Genomic DNA, 18,093 nt, shown 5'->3' on the forward strand with positions numbered 1-18,093 from the left:
AGGCTGACGTCTCAAGTTTTTTATTTAGATGAGACTACTGCTCAGCACTCTGCACATGTAAGCACACCACGGGCTTGGCTGCAAGAGAGCAAGGATTTGAAATATAGGACACAAAAAGCAGGATGACTGCTTCAGAATTTACCAACTCTGCTGATTTTCTACGCAATTGCACAATTTACGTTCCCTAATAGGACCTGCTCCTCACACAAGACAGATTCAGAGGAGTGTTTGTAAAATCAGGGCTTACAACTGGTATTATAAATGCCCCCTCAACCATTTGTTTCTCAATTTCCTTTGCTTATATTTTAGTAAGAAATTTCTATCACAGAAAGAATTGGAGGGGAAAAAAACACTTATCATGGGCTAATACTTCTTAATTATGAAAAACTAATTCTCAGGTAACAGCACATTGAAATTCAACCCACTGAGAGACAGAGTAGGACCATCTCTCTTCATCCAAACTACTTCCCACAAGTCACAAACCACTGTCAAAAGAAAACTTCAATGCCCATATTGACCAAAATTATTTAAAAGAGGAATATTATTACAATTATTGCCTTTGTTTGTCCTGCCAATTAAATCACTTTTATGTAAGAAACCTGGATTTTCAGCTTGACTGCTTTATTACCATCATGAATATTTCTGCCATACAGACGTCACTATCTCAGGAATTTCCAAACTTACGTTTGGGAAGAAGCACAACACAGGGACATTTAAATTCCTTCCAGAGCTCAAAGAAGTTCATGAAAATTCCTAAATCAGGACCCACTGCAAGTGTTAAACTCCCAGATCAGGAATCTACGGAAGGATGAAATCTCTGACCTTGGTAAGGGTAAAACTCAGCACAAACAACTCCCATTTCCAGCCTCGCTGTTAGACAACAACACTACGTCTGCTGGCTGGGGTGCAGCATCCTGAGGGACTGGAAAAGGACAGGGGATTTTTCCTGCATTTGCATGAAATCCAAAGCCGAAAGAAAAATATTGTTTATGCCGAAATTCATGACAAAGAGTTGCAACCCCATTAATTCCATCTCCAGCCATTTAGAAAACCACGAGTCGGGATCCAAAATTATCATCAAACTGACTTGAAAGAATTGCTGGGGAGAGGTTTTGTTTTTTTTTTTAACTTTGAATTTCAGCATTCTTGTTTGCAAGTGCACTAACCCTTTATGTGACAGTATTTTCAAGCTCTTATTCTGGTGCTGCTAATAATTCCAGGAGCAAGATGTTTATGGAAAAACATTGTGCAAATATGGCATGAACTACAGCCAGTCATGCTATACACGAGGTCAAAGAAACATTCTGTGATTCTGTGTTTTTATTTATAAATACAAAAGAAATATAGTAAACACATGATTACAGCAATTAGAATCTAGCTGGGATTAAAGAAATCCTCTTAATTTTAACAATATAACAGACTCATACAGCATAAACAATCACATTTTTAAGTTCACAATTTCCCTTTTTATTAAAACTGACAAAATGTTTTACTACTTCCTACTGCAAAACCAATACAAACACTAATTTAAATATTTCCTTTTCAGTTGCATTTTGAGTACTTACGAAGACCAAAACATCAACCTTTTTGCCACAGAAACTGATAAGGCATAAGACCCTAATATGACACTTTTTGTGTACTTAAAGAAAAATGGGGATTGTTTCTATAAAAAGTGGAGAGAACTGGCACAATACCTATTTTTCATAGCCCTTTTTTTCATATACGTTGTATTTATCACCAAAACAGCTCAGTGGAACACAGTGTGCAGCACACATTGTGCCTTGTCATGAGCTGACAGCAAATGAAGAGAAGGTGAACCAAATTACAAAACAAAAGTATTTTTTTTTCCCCTTCTCACATGCCTGAGAAGATAAATGATCTTAGTTATATTAAGGAGAAATGGGATAGGAGATCCAAAGGGCTCGTTTTACATTAACTGCATCTCACCAACAAAAACAGAGAAAGCAATTTCCTGGTGCATCAATTCCACGCCAGCACTTCATTGTACACTCCTAATTCCAAGGTGCTGGCACACTGCACACCTCCAGGTATCCTCACATCTCCAGCACGTCAACTGCTCCCCAGCAATTTCCTCTATTAAGGCAGGGCTCTTTCCCCCCTTCCCCCCCGCCAAAAAAAATACAAAGATAACATTGATATGGCAGCACGAACCACCTCGGCTGAATAAACATCTTTCTGTAGGTAACACCGTGTCGAATTACTCCTGTAACCAACACAAAGCACCAGCTCTCTCTCAGGACTTGTGTCACCACCCCAGTTCTTTCACCACCACAGTGCCCCTCACTCCTTTCTGTAATTTCTTGTTATTTTAAGGCCAGATTTCCTTCCTCACCCACAGTGGTCAATATCTGGAAGTTGTCATAATTTCAGATTGAAAAAAATTGTACTGAAAAAGTCAAGATGGAAGAGAAGCTGAAGAATGGGAAATATCATAAACTATTCCTGATCCGTTTACCGGACTAGAGCAGCATAAAACTGCAAACCTCATCTTTCCATCCTCCTTCTCATGTTCTGTATTTATAGGGTATTAAAAACCTCCTCCTCCTAAGCAAAGACTTGTTTCTAGTGCAACACCAAAGCAGTTTTAAATATCTGTGTATACTCCTCATCATTATAAAACCCTCTCTTCCTCTTCTCAACCCAGTCTCGTTGATCTGCTGTTATTTAACTCTTGAAGGCTACTTGAGACTCACCACGTTACTAAAGGTTATGTAACTATTAAAAATACCCTGAATTTTACATTTTTAAGCCCTACAATAGAAACATACACAACAAAACACAGTTGAGGGCTTCTTCCCCACCCCTCCTCCAATTATTCTAACCCAAAACATCTCAGGGATCTAGAATAGTGGATTTCCGTATTTTTTTTCCAGCTTGTCGGCCACAAAATCTTTAGCAGTGCAGAAAACAGTATAATGAGCATAAGCCTACAGAAAACACGATGTCCTTTCCTCTGTGGCTTCCCACTGACCCTGAGTCGTCCACTGCCTGCAAAGCCGAAAGCTGCTGATCTAGAACCGAGTATCCCCTTACTCTGTTTGCTCTGCCACCCGAGAAGTTGCATTAAAATGGCATCACGTTCCTTAACTCCAAACTGACTCCCCTTTCTCCACATAACCTACTAACAACCCGTGCTCCAGAGCGTTTTGTAAACCCTATTCCCAGGAACAACCACCCAAAACCAAAGCATCGTCGGTTAAGACGCCTCGTTTTGCCACGGATTCAAACATGGAGCAAGCCCTTCACACGGAACACTGCCCAACCCACCTAAAAATAGGCTCAAAGCTCCAGGCTCAGGAGACTGAGAGCTCCACATGATCCTTGCAGCGTTCCCCGGCTTCACCTACATAGGAGCCGTGCCGTAACACTGCCGGGCTGGGCAGTCACCGAGCTGCTGCTGTGGCTTATACAGGAGAGCACGGAGGGAGGGGAAAGAAATAAAAAAAAAAAAAAAATAGGGAAAAAAAAAATCACTGGGCATAAACAGCTCTCCTCGGAAGAGAAACACCTCCCTCTCCGGAGGCCAAGAGCCAGCCACGGACAGGCTGTCACGGCTCGGCCATGACAGGAACAGCAGCCAGGGACAGGCCCTTCAGGGAAGGTTTAATGGGGCCAGGGCCGAATGGACGCTCATGGTGAGCAAGGGCCTCGGGGCAATGGCAAGAGGGTCCTGGCCACGTTGCATGGGCAGGGGGGATTCAGGCTCCCTGGGCAGGGAGCCAGAGTCAGGTCCAGTCAGACTCCTCTGGGCTGGGGGGCTTCAGGCTCCTCCCAAGCTGGCAGCCAGTTCTGTTCTCCATCAGACCCCATGGACAGGACAGCTGCAGACCCCCCTGTTCCCAGTGACACTCCCCCCTGACAGGAAGGCTCCAGGCCCCCCAAGTGTCATCCTATCAGATCCCATAGGCAGGACGTCTCCAGGTCCCCATCAGACACCCCCATCCCCCAAGGCACGATAGCTCCAGATCCCCGTGGTCCCCGTCACACCCACAAGGGCAGGAGAGCTCCAGATCTCCGTGGTCCCCGTCAGACCCCCAAGGGCAGGAGAGCTCCGGACCCCGCTGTCCCCGTCACACCCCCAATGTCAGGAGAGCTCCGGACCCCGCTGTCCCCGTCAGACCCCCAAGGGCAGGAGAGCTCCGGACCCCGCTGTCCCCGTCAGACCCCCAAGGGCAGGAGAGCTCCGGACCCCGCTGTCCCCGTCACACCCCCAAGGGCAGGAGAGCTCCGGACCCCGCTGTCCCCGTCACACCCCCAATGTCAGGAGAGCTCCGGACCCCGCTGTCCCCGTCAGACTCCCCGGCCCCGGGGGCCACGTGACCGGCCCGAGGCGCCGGCACGTGGCCCCGACCGTAACAAACAGGCGGGTGGGCGAAGGGGGGCGAAGGCGGGGGGGCCGCGCTGCGCTGCGATTGGTCGGGAGGCCGCGGAGCGCGCCGGTGGGGGGCGTGTCCCCGCCGCGCCGCCCCGGCGATTGGCCGGCGGGGGGGCGCGGTGGGCGTGGCCGCCACCTCCCCCCCCCCCCGCCCTGCGCGCCCCCCCCCCCCGCCCCGCCGCCTTGGTGCAGTGCTGAGGAGGCGCCAGGCGGGGGCTGCGCGCGCTTTTCCCGCCCTCGGCGGGGCCGCGGGACCCCCCTGAGGGCGCCGCTCCCTCACACCCGCCATGGCGGCACCGCCGTCACCCCCGCAGCGCTCGCGGCACCCGGAGCTGCGCCACTCAGCAACCCGCGGCTGCCAGGTCTCGTCTCCGCACGCCACTTCACTCTCAGCCCCGGCAGCGCCTCCCGCCGCGACTCGGCGGAGTGCGGGACCGCTCTGGCGCTCCCCACACGAGCAGCGCTTCGGCCCCTCTCCCTGCACGCACCCACCTGTGGGGCGCCCTCGGCCGCCTCCATCATCGCCCCGCTTTAAGCGCTTAAATATCCCCCCGGCGGCACCGCCTGTGTCACGGACCGGGGCTGCGAACGGCAGTGCGGCCCTCCCCGCCTCCCCCCCCCCCCCCCGGCCCGCCCCGCTCCGCATCTTGTTTTCTCCATACGCACTTGGAAATGCGTATGGAGAAAAGCGGGCTCGGGGCGGGGGGGGGGGGGGGCACCGCTGTTATTCCCGCTCTAATCGGGATACCCAAGGAACACCGAGGAAAACAACGCGGCGCAGCCCCGTTCTTTCTCCCCCCCCACCACTCCGCGCCGTCACTTGGCTGCTTCCCTCATGTCGCGATGCACACACCCCCCCCCCCCACCCCGCCATGTCGCGACAGCGCCCCGCGCACCTGCCGCGCTGCGTCCCCCCCCCCGTCCCCGACCCGCCGGCTCCTACCGGGGGTGCGGAGAAAGGGACGCTTGGTTCTCCCTCCCCGGTGGAAGCACCGCGATGCCGGCGCTCCCCCAGGTGCGCGGGGGCTCCGCGGGTGCGGAGCGGGAGGAGCGGCGGGGAGGGGGCGGCAGGAGCCGGGATGGAGCCGGGATGGAGCGAACCTCCCTCCCCCCCAGTTCCCCGTCCGCCCCCCCCCCGCCGCTTGTGTTTACCTCAAGTTTGAATTTTATCTGCGCAACATGAGCTGGAATGCGGACATGGAGGGCGGGAGGGCGCGCACACGCCCGGCGCTCCGCGGGGAGAGCGCGGACACCCCGCACACACGCACCCCGCAACCCTTCCGCGCACACACCGCGCCCGCACCCCGCGCCCCCCGCCCCGGTCCCGCCGGTAACTTACCTCCGCCACCGTCTCGCCTCCTTCTCCTCCTCCTTCTCCTCCTCCCCGGGGGAAGGTGCCGCCCGCAGCCCCATCAGCGGGGCGGACACCGCGCTCCCGGCGCGCCGAGACAGGTGCAGCCGGGGCGGGCGGGTCGGGGGGCACCGCCACCTCCCCCGACGCCTCCCCGGGCTCCCCCACTGCTTCCCTCCGTCCCTCCCCACGATGTTGTTTCGTTATATCATGTCCATCATGTGACACCCGGAGGCCTCTCTATGGAAACTTAAAGGGGACTTTCACGTCCGCCGCCGCCGGACCCGCCGGTACCCCCGGGGGGCTGCGAGCCCCGTCGGTGCCCGCTTGCCCTCCGTCCGCTACCTCCCTTCCCTCCCCGGGGGGCTGCGCTCCCTGGTCCCACCACCCTCTGCTTAAAGCAAATTGCTGCGCTTGCTTCTTCTATTATTATTTATTAGGGGTTGGTTTGATGTTTGGATTTTAGGTTTGTTGTTTTTTTTTTTTTTTTTTCCTCCCCTTCTCTTTTTGCAGAAAGGAATAACCGGGGAATAATCGGCCGGGCAGGCACTGTGCGGAAGGATGGACCCCGCTCCCGGAGGCTGCGGGATCCGGTGCTCCTCTGCGGCCGCGGCGGGTCTCCGGTGCTGGAAGAGGCAGAAAAACAGCACCAAAAAAAAATCCAAAACAACCAAAAGAAAAATAAAAATAAAAGAAATAAGGCGGAAAAAAAAAAAAACCTTGTTTGTGTCGTACTGAGGAGGAGTAGATGCGAGCGGTTCTGCCCGTGCGGGGTCGATGCGGTGGTCTCTACCGCCGCGTTTAACTCCGCCAGTCGGTAGCGAAGCGATTTCACCGTCCCGACCCGTCGCACCGCCGGCTCCCGACAGCCGGCTCTGTGCCGAGCTGCTGGAAGGAGCCGCTCCTAGGGATGTGCGCTGGCCACTGCAACGCTACCAGCAAGCAGCCAGCCCTCGCGGAAAGGAAAAGGGAAGATGCCGACAATTCCCCGTGGTTCGGGCAGCCCCGCTTCCCCCGCGCATCCCGCTGCCCGGCGGGTGCGGGGCCGGCCGGCGGCAGCGCCGCGCTGCTCCGGCTGCTGTTCCGCCTGCGGTGCTGAAGTGGGTTTTATTCCCTGCTCTCCACCAGCCCCCAGGATTTGGGATCAGGGAGCTGAAGCCCACTCTCTCCACGGTCCCACTGCCGGGCTGACCATGCGCAGGGGGCTCTCGGGGTTTTCCCTCTGGAAGGTTCCTGCAGGAGGCCCCCAAATTCTGCTCCCAAACTGGTGGCATCATGTCAGTGTTGGTGATCAAGTGCAAGGCTTAAGGGGCTAGATTGAGATGGGAGACATAGATTTGTTGTTAAAAAATGAAGGAGGAAAAGCAATCCCGCATTCACTCCTTCTTTACAGCTTCCAGCAACCCCTCAGCAGATTAAAAAGCCATGATCCACAGATGCAGTAAATGTTAAGTTGCGGATTTAATTTCTTCAGTGTCCCACCACGTTTTCTTGAAGGGAGTCATATAAATGACTTTTTTTCTAACTGCTGGGTTGCTGCTGATGGCTGTCAGCCACGGGAGGGGACCAGAGCCGCCCAGCCACCCGGCACAGGCCCAATCCTGCAGTAACAGTGGATCATCTCTGTCAGCTCTCCCATTTGTGCTTTGGACTTGAAATACCTGTGTCTGCCCCACTCATTTCCAGTGCCCATGCAATGAGCTGTACATCTAACAGATTAGTGTTTCAGATTTTTTATTTTTTAATTTTTTTTGAGTTTTGTAAAAATTACTAATGATTTTAGCTGAAAAGAGTTAACGAAGTGAGGAGCAGTTCATCCTCCTTTCCTTACTTCTTCTCAGAGTCTTTCCTTCGTCCACCCTCCACACTGTTTATGTTTATACCTCCTTCTCACCCAGTCTTGGGGGAAATTCCTCTCTGGTCTCCTTTCTGTCATTTATCCAGGCTGTCCCACTGCTGTGGAGTCTAACTACAATTTGCCTTGCTTCCCATATCTCTGGGCCTCATTTCCCTGCCTCACTAAGCCACTTTTTATTCCATATTCCCTTCTTCAGATCATGCTTAAAGGAGGAAGAGGCTGGAGCTGGGATTTAAAGTAGTCTTTTAGGAGTACTGCCAGAACTGATCTGTTTTACTCTGCTGCTGCTGCTGCTGCTGCTGTTCTGCTGTGTCATGGGAAGAGTTTCCTCTCCACACCAACCCTTGGAAGCGGCACCTTGGGCAGAGCCGGTCGCTGCAAACCCCGGCCGTGCTTTACAAAGCCCCGGTTAAGTTTGTCTGGTGCAGGATTGAGCCTGGAAGGAGAAGGCACCACTGTCTTCCCGGGCTCTGACCTGGAGAGCTGGGCACGATTTTGGGAGATTTGCAGGAGGCAGAGTGGCGGCAGCAGCAGTGACAGCACATCATCGCTCAGCTTTATTTCATTTTCTCGAGCCAAGACGCTTTAGGTTACAGCCCAGCAGAAAAGGAAAATGAAGCATTTCTGTCAAAAGAGAGCTATTTCCCAAATTTGCTTTAAATTATTGCAAGATCTCGCACTAAAAAAGAGCAGAGATTCTGTCTCCTCTTAAAAAATGTTGTTAGTTATAAAATCTTTACGATCTTGGCTCTCTCCCCCTCAGCCTGTCTCCTTCAAAAACTTGCTTTCAAAATGTAAAGTTTAAAGATGACTTCTCTCTCTCTCTGTCCCCTCTCCCAAATTTATGTTCCTTGGAAAGGCCTGAAGAAGCCTGAGGCTGTGTCTGCCCATGAATAAACACCGGCGTGCACATACACGTGCATATCCACGCGCACACACAGGATTTAAAGCATCCAATTGAAGTCCACATATAAGAAAATCCTTGATCATGTGATAAGCTTTAATATCTGCCTTAAAATTAATCCCAACTGATGGACTCTGTGTGGTGGCAGATCACAGGAGGCTCAGTAGCTGGGGCTCCTGTGCAGGTTTTTAAAAACTGCCAGATAAAGTCTCCTGTTCGCTGTTGTATTAATTTGTTTGTTCACAGCAGCTACCTGGGAAATGCTCATCTAGTGAAACCAAGTAAGAAAACTTTATAGGGCTCTGATCTTGTTTTTCCACAGTTAAAAAGAAAGACCTTGTCATGCGGTCAGGACAAGATCTGATGTTATTACACAAGGAAATGGCTAAAGTTGGCTGCAAAGTTCTTCAGGTGCTTTGTTGGAGATAACACTCCTGAATTTTATTGGAGCTTGAGTTTTGAAGATGGTCCTGCTTAATTCTCAAAGTTGCCTTTGCTTTTTTTGATTCATTTTTGTTGTTGACACTGAATTTTATTGTTTCACTTCTCTTTTGTATTCATTTCACTCTTTAGTTCCCACGTGTTAGAAAGTGCAGTTTCATTTAGACTCTTGAGAGAAGAAAGTCTGATTCCAGAGAGCAATTTGCAGCAATGTATTTTCCTTGCCACTCACACAAAAACATCACTACTCTAACAAATATAGGTATAAACAATGCTGACAAGCCCTCAAAACCAAAATCAGATTGTGAAATTGAGGCAAATAGCCCAGAGAACCCGAAATGTTCTGGTTTCTAAAATGCTGTCTGCTGTCAAAAATGGGGTAAAATAAAGCTTTGTTTACGTGTAAAGCAGAGTGTTTGTTGATCGAGTTTCTAAGGTGATGTAGCAGGAAATGCTGTTCTTGGGGAAAATGACATGAACAAAGCATGAAACTATAATTCAGCAGCTATTTGTCAACTGATAGCAGAAGAAAAAAAACCATATTTATAAAGCAGTGAGAGGTTTTCACTGAACTTTTTCTCTCCTTTGCTGGCATATATGAAGGCAGCTTCTCACCTGCTCTGCTCCTGGATATAACTACTTGCAAGAGCAGAGCTAAATCATTTATCAGAAGGAATGTTTCCATCATATCCAAATATCTACACTAGCTGCTGTTTCTACGTCATGTCACGGATGAGATTGATGCTCAAGCAAGGTTATAATGTACCTGCATTTTCTCCAGATTGGTGCCAAGCTTGCTGAGTCATTTTCCCTGTTCCCATTCTGCAGCCAGCTGCTCGCTCGCTATTCCCTGTTATTTGTGTGGGTCGTAAGCTCAGCAACAGATGAGAATAAATGCTAATATTTCTTTAGGCTACCTCCCTAAGGAAATACAGGTTCTGCTGTGCTGCTTTTCTGTGCAGGTACGTGTCCATCCCCCTCTCCCAAAAGCTTCTGAACTCATTAATGGATTCCAGATGAATTTGGGAGGAAACCGATACTTCAAACTCAGTTATATTTCTGCAAGGTGCACAAGGGCAGGAGGGAGAGACTCGGATCAGGAATTGAAGCAGAACTCAGCCCTAACGCCTCCAGGTTGGCATCCACCCTCAAGCCACCAACCCACCCATGGCAGGCAATTAATCTCTGTGTAGTGACCCTGAGCCACGGCGCTGCCCTCTCCTGCCTAGTTTTCTCTGGCTGGCAAGGGATATCAGGGAGAAGCAGAGGAACTGGGCTAACTCAGGGAATGAGCTGTTTTCAAGGCAAAATAATAGAGGAATTTATGGAGTATCACTATAAGCAACAGAAAAGTTAATACCTGGGAATGGCTGTACATTGTTTGTGGGAATGATTTAGCTTTTGTGTCAGTCCCAAAACAAACCATGGCAGAGGAGCAGGTCAGGCTGTTCCTAGAGCCAGCACAGCTGTCAGTCTGGTGCCGTGTTACTCTTGGCACTAAAGCTAAAGGCCAAGAGCCCCCACCCGAACCTCTTCCAAGTGTGGACGTGTTTCCTCTGCAATGCCAGCATCAGGTAAAGAGCAGCCTCAACCACAGGCTTCAGGCTACTGCATCTGACAGCCCCACTCTCCCATCTTCCTTTCTGGCATAGCCTGGCTGTAGCTGAGGCTCTGAATTGGTCTATGTTTGAGAAGAGCCAAGCCTGGGGTGTCTCCTCATGGCTAGTGCTGGGTCTCTACCTTGGCTGGAGCCCTCCCGGTTGCCTAACGGAGATGGGAGAGCTCCAGCCCTGCACCTCCACCTCAGGGAATGCTGGTCATGTTAGGACTGCAGACAGGATCAGATCCCTTCTCACCTGAGAGCAAAGAATTAATTTATGTGTCCTTTCTCCACCAGCTGATCTCGCTGGGAGCAGCCACCGGAGGGGGGACACCCTGACGCTGCACGTACCATAAGCACTCTTCTCCATTGCAATTAGTTTGATGCAACAAACAGCTCCAGCGTGACAAACTCCAGGCTAAAAAAAGCCAGGACTTCATCTGCATAAACTGGATGCACCAAGTATGTATTGTGTGTCACCTCCCTTATGTCCCACATTTGTTCCTGCAGCAAATGGCATATGCTCCAGCAATATCACGTGGTCTGAATGGACTCTTGGAAATACAGCAGGGATCTGATGCTGGTAGTCTTTGAAATTAAGACATTAGTTGTGATCCTGCTTATGGACCTCTTCTGGAAGGAAGGTTTTTGCATATAAATTAAGATTCATTATCCCCTGATGAATAATCTATAAAATTGGAGCCAGCCTCCCCATCGATGAGCAAGTTATTATTTCTGGTTTAGCTGTTAGACACCAGCTGAGACCAGGGGCCTCATTCTCCTGGCCACTGTGTAGTCACACCCAAGGAGATAACCTCTGCCTTGAAGAGCTTACAAAGCAGAACAACAAAAGAGTGAGCAATATAACACTCAGGCAGAGCAAACACAGTGACCTTTTGCAAATGTCAAGTTAATACCATGATCTGGAAGTGGAAGGGGCTTATCAGAGGGTGGGTGGGTCAATGAGGATGGGACACACTTCGGGGGGGGGGTGGGAATGAGATGAAGGAAAAGCCACAGCAGAAGCTGCATGGTGTGAGATGCAGAGGAAGCGCATGCAGAGCATTCTGTGGTCAATTGGTGCATCCAGGGTAAAAAATGGGGGAGAGAGTCTGATGACCCTGGCCACAACTCACAGAATAACCAGCTCCCCAAAGTCTCGCAGCCTGGAGAAGGGAGGTGGAGAGGGCAGAGGTGGACAGAGCAGTTCCTCCTACGTGCTGGTTCTGCACAGGCAGCTGGAGGTGTGATAACCCTGTTTTGGGGCTGTTTCTCTCCGTGGCTCAGCCTCCTGCAGCTGTGTTTGCTTCAGCTGAGCCTCGGGGCTGGAGTGAGACGTAGTTCAGCTCTAAGTTGCTCTAAGTCCAGGGCAGCACATAATTGAATATTAACAGGAACAGCTCTAGGAGCTGCTGGGACTCAGGAAGTCACAATTCCTTCTCCGCCGCTCCTTCACCTTCGTGGGAGGTGATTGCTGGAGGCCTTAATGGATGTGAGATATAATATGCTTCCCTCACATTAGCCCCAGTTAGCAAACTGAGGCTTTAACCACATCCTACCCTCTCTGATCATTTCCTCATCCACCTCTTCAGCAGCATGAGAAATGCAGTAGCTGCAGCCATCCCAGCGACCGAACAGAGAGCTGCAGAGACCGTATGAACACTGATTTCACACCTCATCTCCCCAGTGAATGAAGGGGTCCCACCTTTAAGGACCATCAAAATTTGCCAAATACACATTATTGAATTCTTGGTCTCTGTATCATCCTCCTAGAAATGGGAATTATTTAGTTGCTGGATGGGGATCAGCCTACAATCATGGCCCTGAGCATCATACAAGATCCATAAAGTGATATTTAAGTTGAAAACCTTTGGTACCATGCCTTTGTTAAATATTCAAGGTAAAATACAGCAGCAAATTCATAGGCACATGGGTCTCTCCGTGCTGCCTAATCAGCTGAACTGACTAGTTGCCCTCTCTAAAAATGCAGATGGATATCTTTCTCTCCTCAAATTCATGCTGCACATCAACACACATCTACACTGAGAAGTTCAGGCTTCAGTCATGCTACTTTTATGGAGGAAGCTAAGTGCTTTGCAAGAAAAAAGATGCCCACAAAAACCCATCCCTGCCATCTGATCATTCAGAACTTGGTGTTAGTCTAAGAAGGAAGGCAACATGTTCAGAGTACCAGAAAATTCCCAAAGACCCTGAGGGCTGTGCTGAACAGCAGTCAAAATCTAAAGTTCCTCCTCTTGTCTTTTTAGTCTCCTTTCCTTTTTTTTTTTTATTCTCTCTTTTTTCTCACTTTAAAATTCACAATATCCTCGACGTATCATTTTCCTTCAGGTCCACCAGCACTTGTTCATCACATAATTGCTTTCTTTTTCAAAAAACATGCTCCTATATCTCCTTTTTATTTTTTTTTTTCATTAGTTGAAGTACAATGGACTCTACCATGAGACTGCTCCTGGTTTTGTTTGATTTCTCTTTTCCTTTATCACTACCCAGAGACATCCAGCAGATTGTTTCATAATCTTCTTAGAGTTCAGAGAAAGTATATTTCTTCCAGATAGGAATATAGCCTGCAAACGTCCTCCTCCTTTTTCCTCACCACCTGCTCCTCTTGAACAACACTTCTGGCAAACTTTATCCATGTATTATTCCTTTATTCACAAATTAGATGTTCCTTTTTAGGGAAAAGTGAGGAACACACTGTTTCCCTGGCATGCAATGTGTGTTTTTGCACGGCTGCTTTGCCCTCCAGCACGCTCCGGAATTTTTGGAGCCTTTGGGAGCGAAGACCTCAGCACCACATTCATCCCCAGCAGCCACACGCTGTCTGTGGGAAGTCTGCAGAAAAGGAGGCCCTTCATTCTGCTTGTGGTGCACTAGGGAAGAGAATTGGTGGAGCTCTGCAGTGCACAGGAGGAAGGATTGCTTTTGTTATTGGTCAGGGAAGCTTTGTGCTGCGTTTGGTATCACTGGCTTCCTGCTGTTGTTGGATAATTAATTAACACCAACTGAGTGTTTGAAGCTCTGCTAAAGTGCAAACACAGGATTTGCATCGATATTTCACATTCTGGCCAGGCATGGGGAAGATGGAAGCACTGTCACGCCTCGAGGAGACAGTCATGGAACAGGGGAGATGGAGAAAGACCACGAATTCTCCTCGGTGTCTTGAGCAGGATCCAGACATCCCTTAGAGAAGCTAATCAACATCCAGAGAGGAATATTTAGAAACTGATTTAGAAATTTTAATTCATATAAATTTGCTTTGAATTTGTGGGGTTTTCTTCTTTCCCAGATACCCAATAACAACAATCTTTTCCAGTTTATTTCTGTGGGACCCAGAACAATTTTCAATAACCTTTTTATAAGTCTCCACTGCCTTAGAAGTCAGTTTTCATCTTCTCACATGTTTTTTCCCTTCTGGAAAAAGCAAATAAGATCCTCCAATTTTTTTGAACCACTCATAATTCTCATTGCTTTCTTCCAGCCCCTGTACAATTTGTCTATGACATTCTTCTACCTTCTCCTAGCACAGCATCCAGACCCACACCTGATATTTCCTTGTTAGAGTGGAATCATTGCTTCTGATGTTTCACTCTTGTTCATATGCCCCAGAATCAGATTTGCTTTATTTTGCAACAGCTGTGTCCTCTCCAGTGCCTCTTTCACAGCTCTTTTTCCATTGAATGCCTGCTTGACCAGAGTTTTGCCACTTTGCATTGACATATTTTGTTGCTTTTTACTTTACTTAACCAAATCTGGTTGATTTTATACTGTTACTTCAATTTCCCAGCCACATTTTGGAACACATCCTCAGGAGTATTTATATAGTCTTTATTTTGTCATCCAAATAGCTAATGAAAATATTAGAATCAGGTCCAGGAGCAAACCCTGAGGGAGGTCTTTTGGAAAACCTTCTAAATCCAAAGGAAAGGAATTAGTAATTATTGTATGAATACATTTTCTGTTAAGTATGTCTTAAGATGATTTGACAGAGATCATAGTTCCTGGTCAGCTTATAGAAATGTCACGTGAAATGGTGTTAAAAACCCTGCTTCTTTCAAAATATATGACATATTCTTCCTCTTCCTTATTCTACAACACTGTTGTTGGGTTCAAAGATGGAAACTGGATGGTTTTAGTGTCACTCTTCTATGACAAATCCAGTCTGATTGATTGTATGTTTTTCTATTGTCAGTCAAATGCTCACAAAGAGATCATTGCACAGTTTATTGCATTAAAGTTTTTGCATTACACGGTGAACTGGCTGCTGTGTAATCCCCCAAGTCCTGCTTCCCCTTCTTTAAAGACAGGCACTGTGTTTGCCCTTCTCCCCTCCTCTGGGATCTCCTCCCTTCTCTATGAGCTCTCCTGGATAATTACTAATGAGTCAGATTGCTCTGGCCAGTGCCTGAAGTGCTCTAGGGGGAACTTCATCCAGTCCTGCTGACTTGAATTTGCCTAACTTCTCTGAATGATTTTAGTGGTGTTTATTTGCTAGTTTGGATTGTCCTACCCTCTGCAGTGAAAGTGGTCCTGATAAATACCAGTTCATAATCTTTTTTTAAAATATTTTATTTCCCTCCGTAGCTAAAGCATAAAAACTAATGAATGTTCCAGTCTTTTCTCTATTGTTATTTCTGTTCTCTCATTTTCCATTAATTCAGTTATGTATAATTTCCATTGCCTTCCTCCTTTTTCAATACCTTTGCAGAGCATCCTTTTATCACCCGCTATATCCCTTCCTAATTGAAACTCATTTTGCCCCTGGTCTTTCTCATTTTAGTCCTCTGTAGTCACACTCTTCTTTTACAGACATAATTTTCCTAGTCTTGTTTCCCACCTTTGTACAGCTTGATGTTCACCCTCCTTTTTCTGCTTCCCTCACTCCTTCCTTTCCTTGGAGGAAGACGTTCCATCATTTTCTTATCTCTCTCAATTTAATTAACCCCCACCTTCCTGTCCTCAGCAATCTCCTCCCGTTAGTCAGTCCAATCCCAGAGAGCTCCAATGTCCTTGTCCCACAGGAACTTTGCTCCATCGTTTGCACTTCTGTTGCCCCCAAACACAGTTTCACACCCTCCTGCTGGGCTTGCAAGGCAGTGTTTGTACAGTCCCTCTTGGCAGAGCACCCTCGACTCATTTGCCAGATAGGACAGCATTATTCATTTTACTCCATTATTACAGATCTAATTAATAATGAGTTTGTCTCTTAAACCCATGCTCACCTTTGCAATATGCCAGTCCTTGCCCTTTTTTCTCCATCCAGAAGGATTGGAAGAGGACATTTCCCAGCTCCCCATCTCTTTCCCTCTTTTTCCCAGGGCATGCATTTAGAGCTAGAAGGCTTCATTAAAACCCTTTTTAGGGTGGTAGGTGAGGATGATGCTCCTGCAAGCCCTACAGAGATCACCTGCCTGCTGAAACTCCCCTCTCCAGCTCAGTGTGAGACCAAGCAGGCTTTTAGGAAAGGCAATTAAGAGGTCTGACTGTACCATGCACTGAAGCATCCCTTTACCCTTTCAGATCTATAGTGTCTGGCACAAAGATGGCATTTTTTTTTTTCCCCCACCAAAAATGCTGCTATCTTTTAATAAATCAGACAACAAACCCAGGCCTATATGAGATGTATTAAATTAAGTCCCCAGCTCTCTGGGTCACTCTTCTTCATAAAATGATTACATCTCTAAACAGGGAAGAACACAAATCTGCAAGGTCACAGAGACCTGCAGTTCCATGTAGATCCACCTGCCCCTTCTTTCTCATTAACTGCACACAACTGACTCTTGCTCAAGGCTTTCCTTGGGCTCTCCAGGCTCATGGGCACTCTCCACTGAGCAGGTCCAAGGACTGAGGTAGCATTTAAGCTGGGTGAATATATCTGCCCACTTCTATTTTGGCAGAGAGCATTAAACAAGCAACTCTCAGAGGCCCTGCTCCACACTGGAGCCCTGGGCTCACAGAGAACACTTGGTGGGACCCAGAAGAGTAGAGGTTATTAAGATAACAAGGCTTATTGCTGTCATTGAAAAGACAACACCAGATTTTGCTTGAAGTTGCACAGTGATAGGATGAGAGAAAATCAACCCAACTGGCAGAAAAGGATGTTAAAACTAGATATTAGGAGGGGAAAAATACAACTAAAGTAGTTAACAACTAGAACAAGAATCCAGAGAGCTTTTGGGATCTTTGTCTTCCCCTTTCTCCAGGAAATCTGATGGAAGGGTGTGAGAGAGGAGCCTGGAAATCCCTGAAGGTCTTTCCCTCCCCAAATCTCTGTGATGTTGAAATCCTGCGTGGGTGGGTCTGGGGCAGTCTTATTGCTGTCCTGCTCATTCCAGCTGATTGCCAACAAAATTACAAAGCTGCCTGAGCATGTTGGTTTTGTTTTGCATAAATTTGTAAGGATGCTCTGTGCGGAATCCAAAGACTGTATAATAGGAAAATCCCAGGTAATTACAAATTCATTGGTTTAAACCTGATCCCAAACAGCATCAAAGAAAATCTGATACAGGCTGTGATTAGTAATGAATTAAAGGATGCTAACCTGATTGATATGCCTGAGCAGTTTTATGGAAAGTCTGTCATGTCAAACAAATGAATGTTTTTTTAATGAGAATGTAAGTTTGGTTAATAAAGATAAGCCTGTTATAAATTACTTAGATTTCTGCAAGTTATTGAACAGTTCCTGAACACAGTCCCAATTAAAGGAAAACGGTACAAAACCTAATCTGGGATACTAAATGGATTAAAAACTATTTCAGCAAGAGATCTTATAATGCAATTTGAAATTCAATTATACTAGAGATATTGAAGTCTTCCATTTATTTATTTTGGACCCTGGGTTGTTCAGTGTCTTTGGGATTGACCCAGAGGAAATGATAATAATCATCACTGATAAACTTGAAGCTGACGTGGAAGTTCCAGACTCATGGCAGGAGAAAGCCAAGGAAATAAGGTGAATTTAAATACAACAAAGTGCAGTGTCACTGTTGTTAAATGTGTGGATTGTGTTGGCAAGAAGAAGAACAACAGCCCAAATAATCCTCTAAATGTGAACATGCTGAGAAAATTTTGCAGTACCCCAACTCAACTAACAGCAACCAAAGTTTTTTCTTCTCCCAAGAAAAAGAATTCAGGATGTTCTTGAAGATGAAGAAGAGATTGATTTGCCCCCCAGGATAGCATTCAAAGAGCTGTTGCCAGGAGGTACATTCACCACCATGCAGGGATTTATATCAAGACAGGAGGAGGATATTGCTGCTACCCACCTACTTTGCACCTTGCAGGCTCTTGGGACACCAGGGCTGTGATCCAGGGTGCCAGCCAGCAGCTCCAGAAGGGTGCAAACCTCCACAGCATGCTCTAGATTTCTCCTCTTCCTCCCCCTTCCTCACTCACCAGCACTGGGCACCAACTGGTTTGTTGGTACAAGAGAGGCTGCAGCCTCCTTCAGCTGTCACATGCTGAATCCCTGCCAGGTTTGTGTTGCAAGAACTGATGCCAGTGTTTTTAACCCAGAGTGTATTTG

The 18,093-nt window shown here is 47.8% G+C and overlaps 1 protein-coding gene across 6 annotated transcripts in view; it reads right to left on the reverse strand.

Moving 5' to 3' along the window:
- The window catches only part of LOC128788384 (endonuclease domain-containing 1 protein-like), a 162,157-nt gene extending 156,067 nt beyond the window's left edge, over positions 1–6,090 (reverse strand). For 3 of the 6 annotated variants that reach the window (XM_053943386.1, XM_053943384.1, XM_053943389.1), the window contains exon 1: positions 5,293–6,090. The gene's annotated coding sequence lies outside the window, so the exon portion shown is untranslated. The remainder of the gene's footprint in view (positions 1–5,292) is intronic. The other 3 variants (XM_053943388.1, XM_053943387.1, XM_053943385.1) reach the window with 3 other exon arrangements.
- Between the last annotated feature and the right edge of the window lie 12,003 nt (positions 6,091–18,093).

The sequence above is a fragment of the Vidua chalybeata genome, chromosome 5 (assembly GCF_026979565.1).
Source record: "Vidua chalybeata isolate OUT-0048 chromosome 5, bVidCha1 merged haplotype, whole genome shotgun sequence".
NCBI classification, from domain to species: Eukaryota; Metazoa; Chordata; class Aves; order Passeriformes; family Viduidae; genus Vidua; species Vidua chalybeata.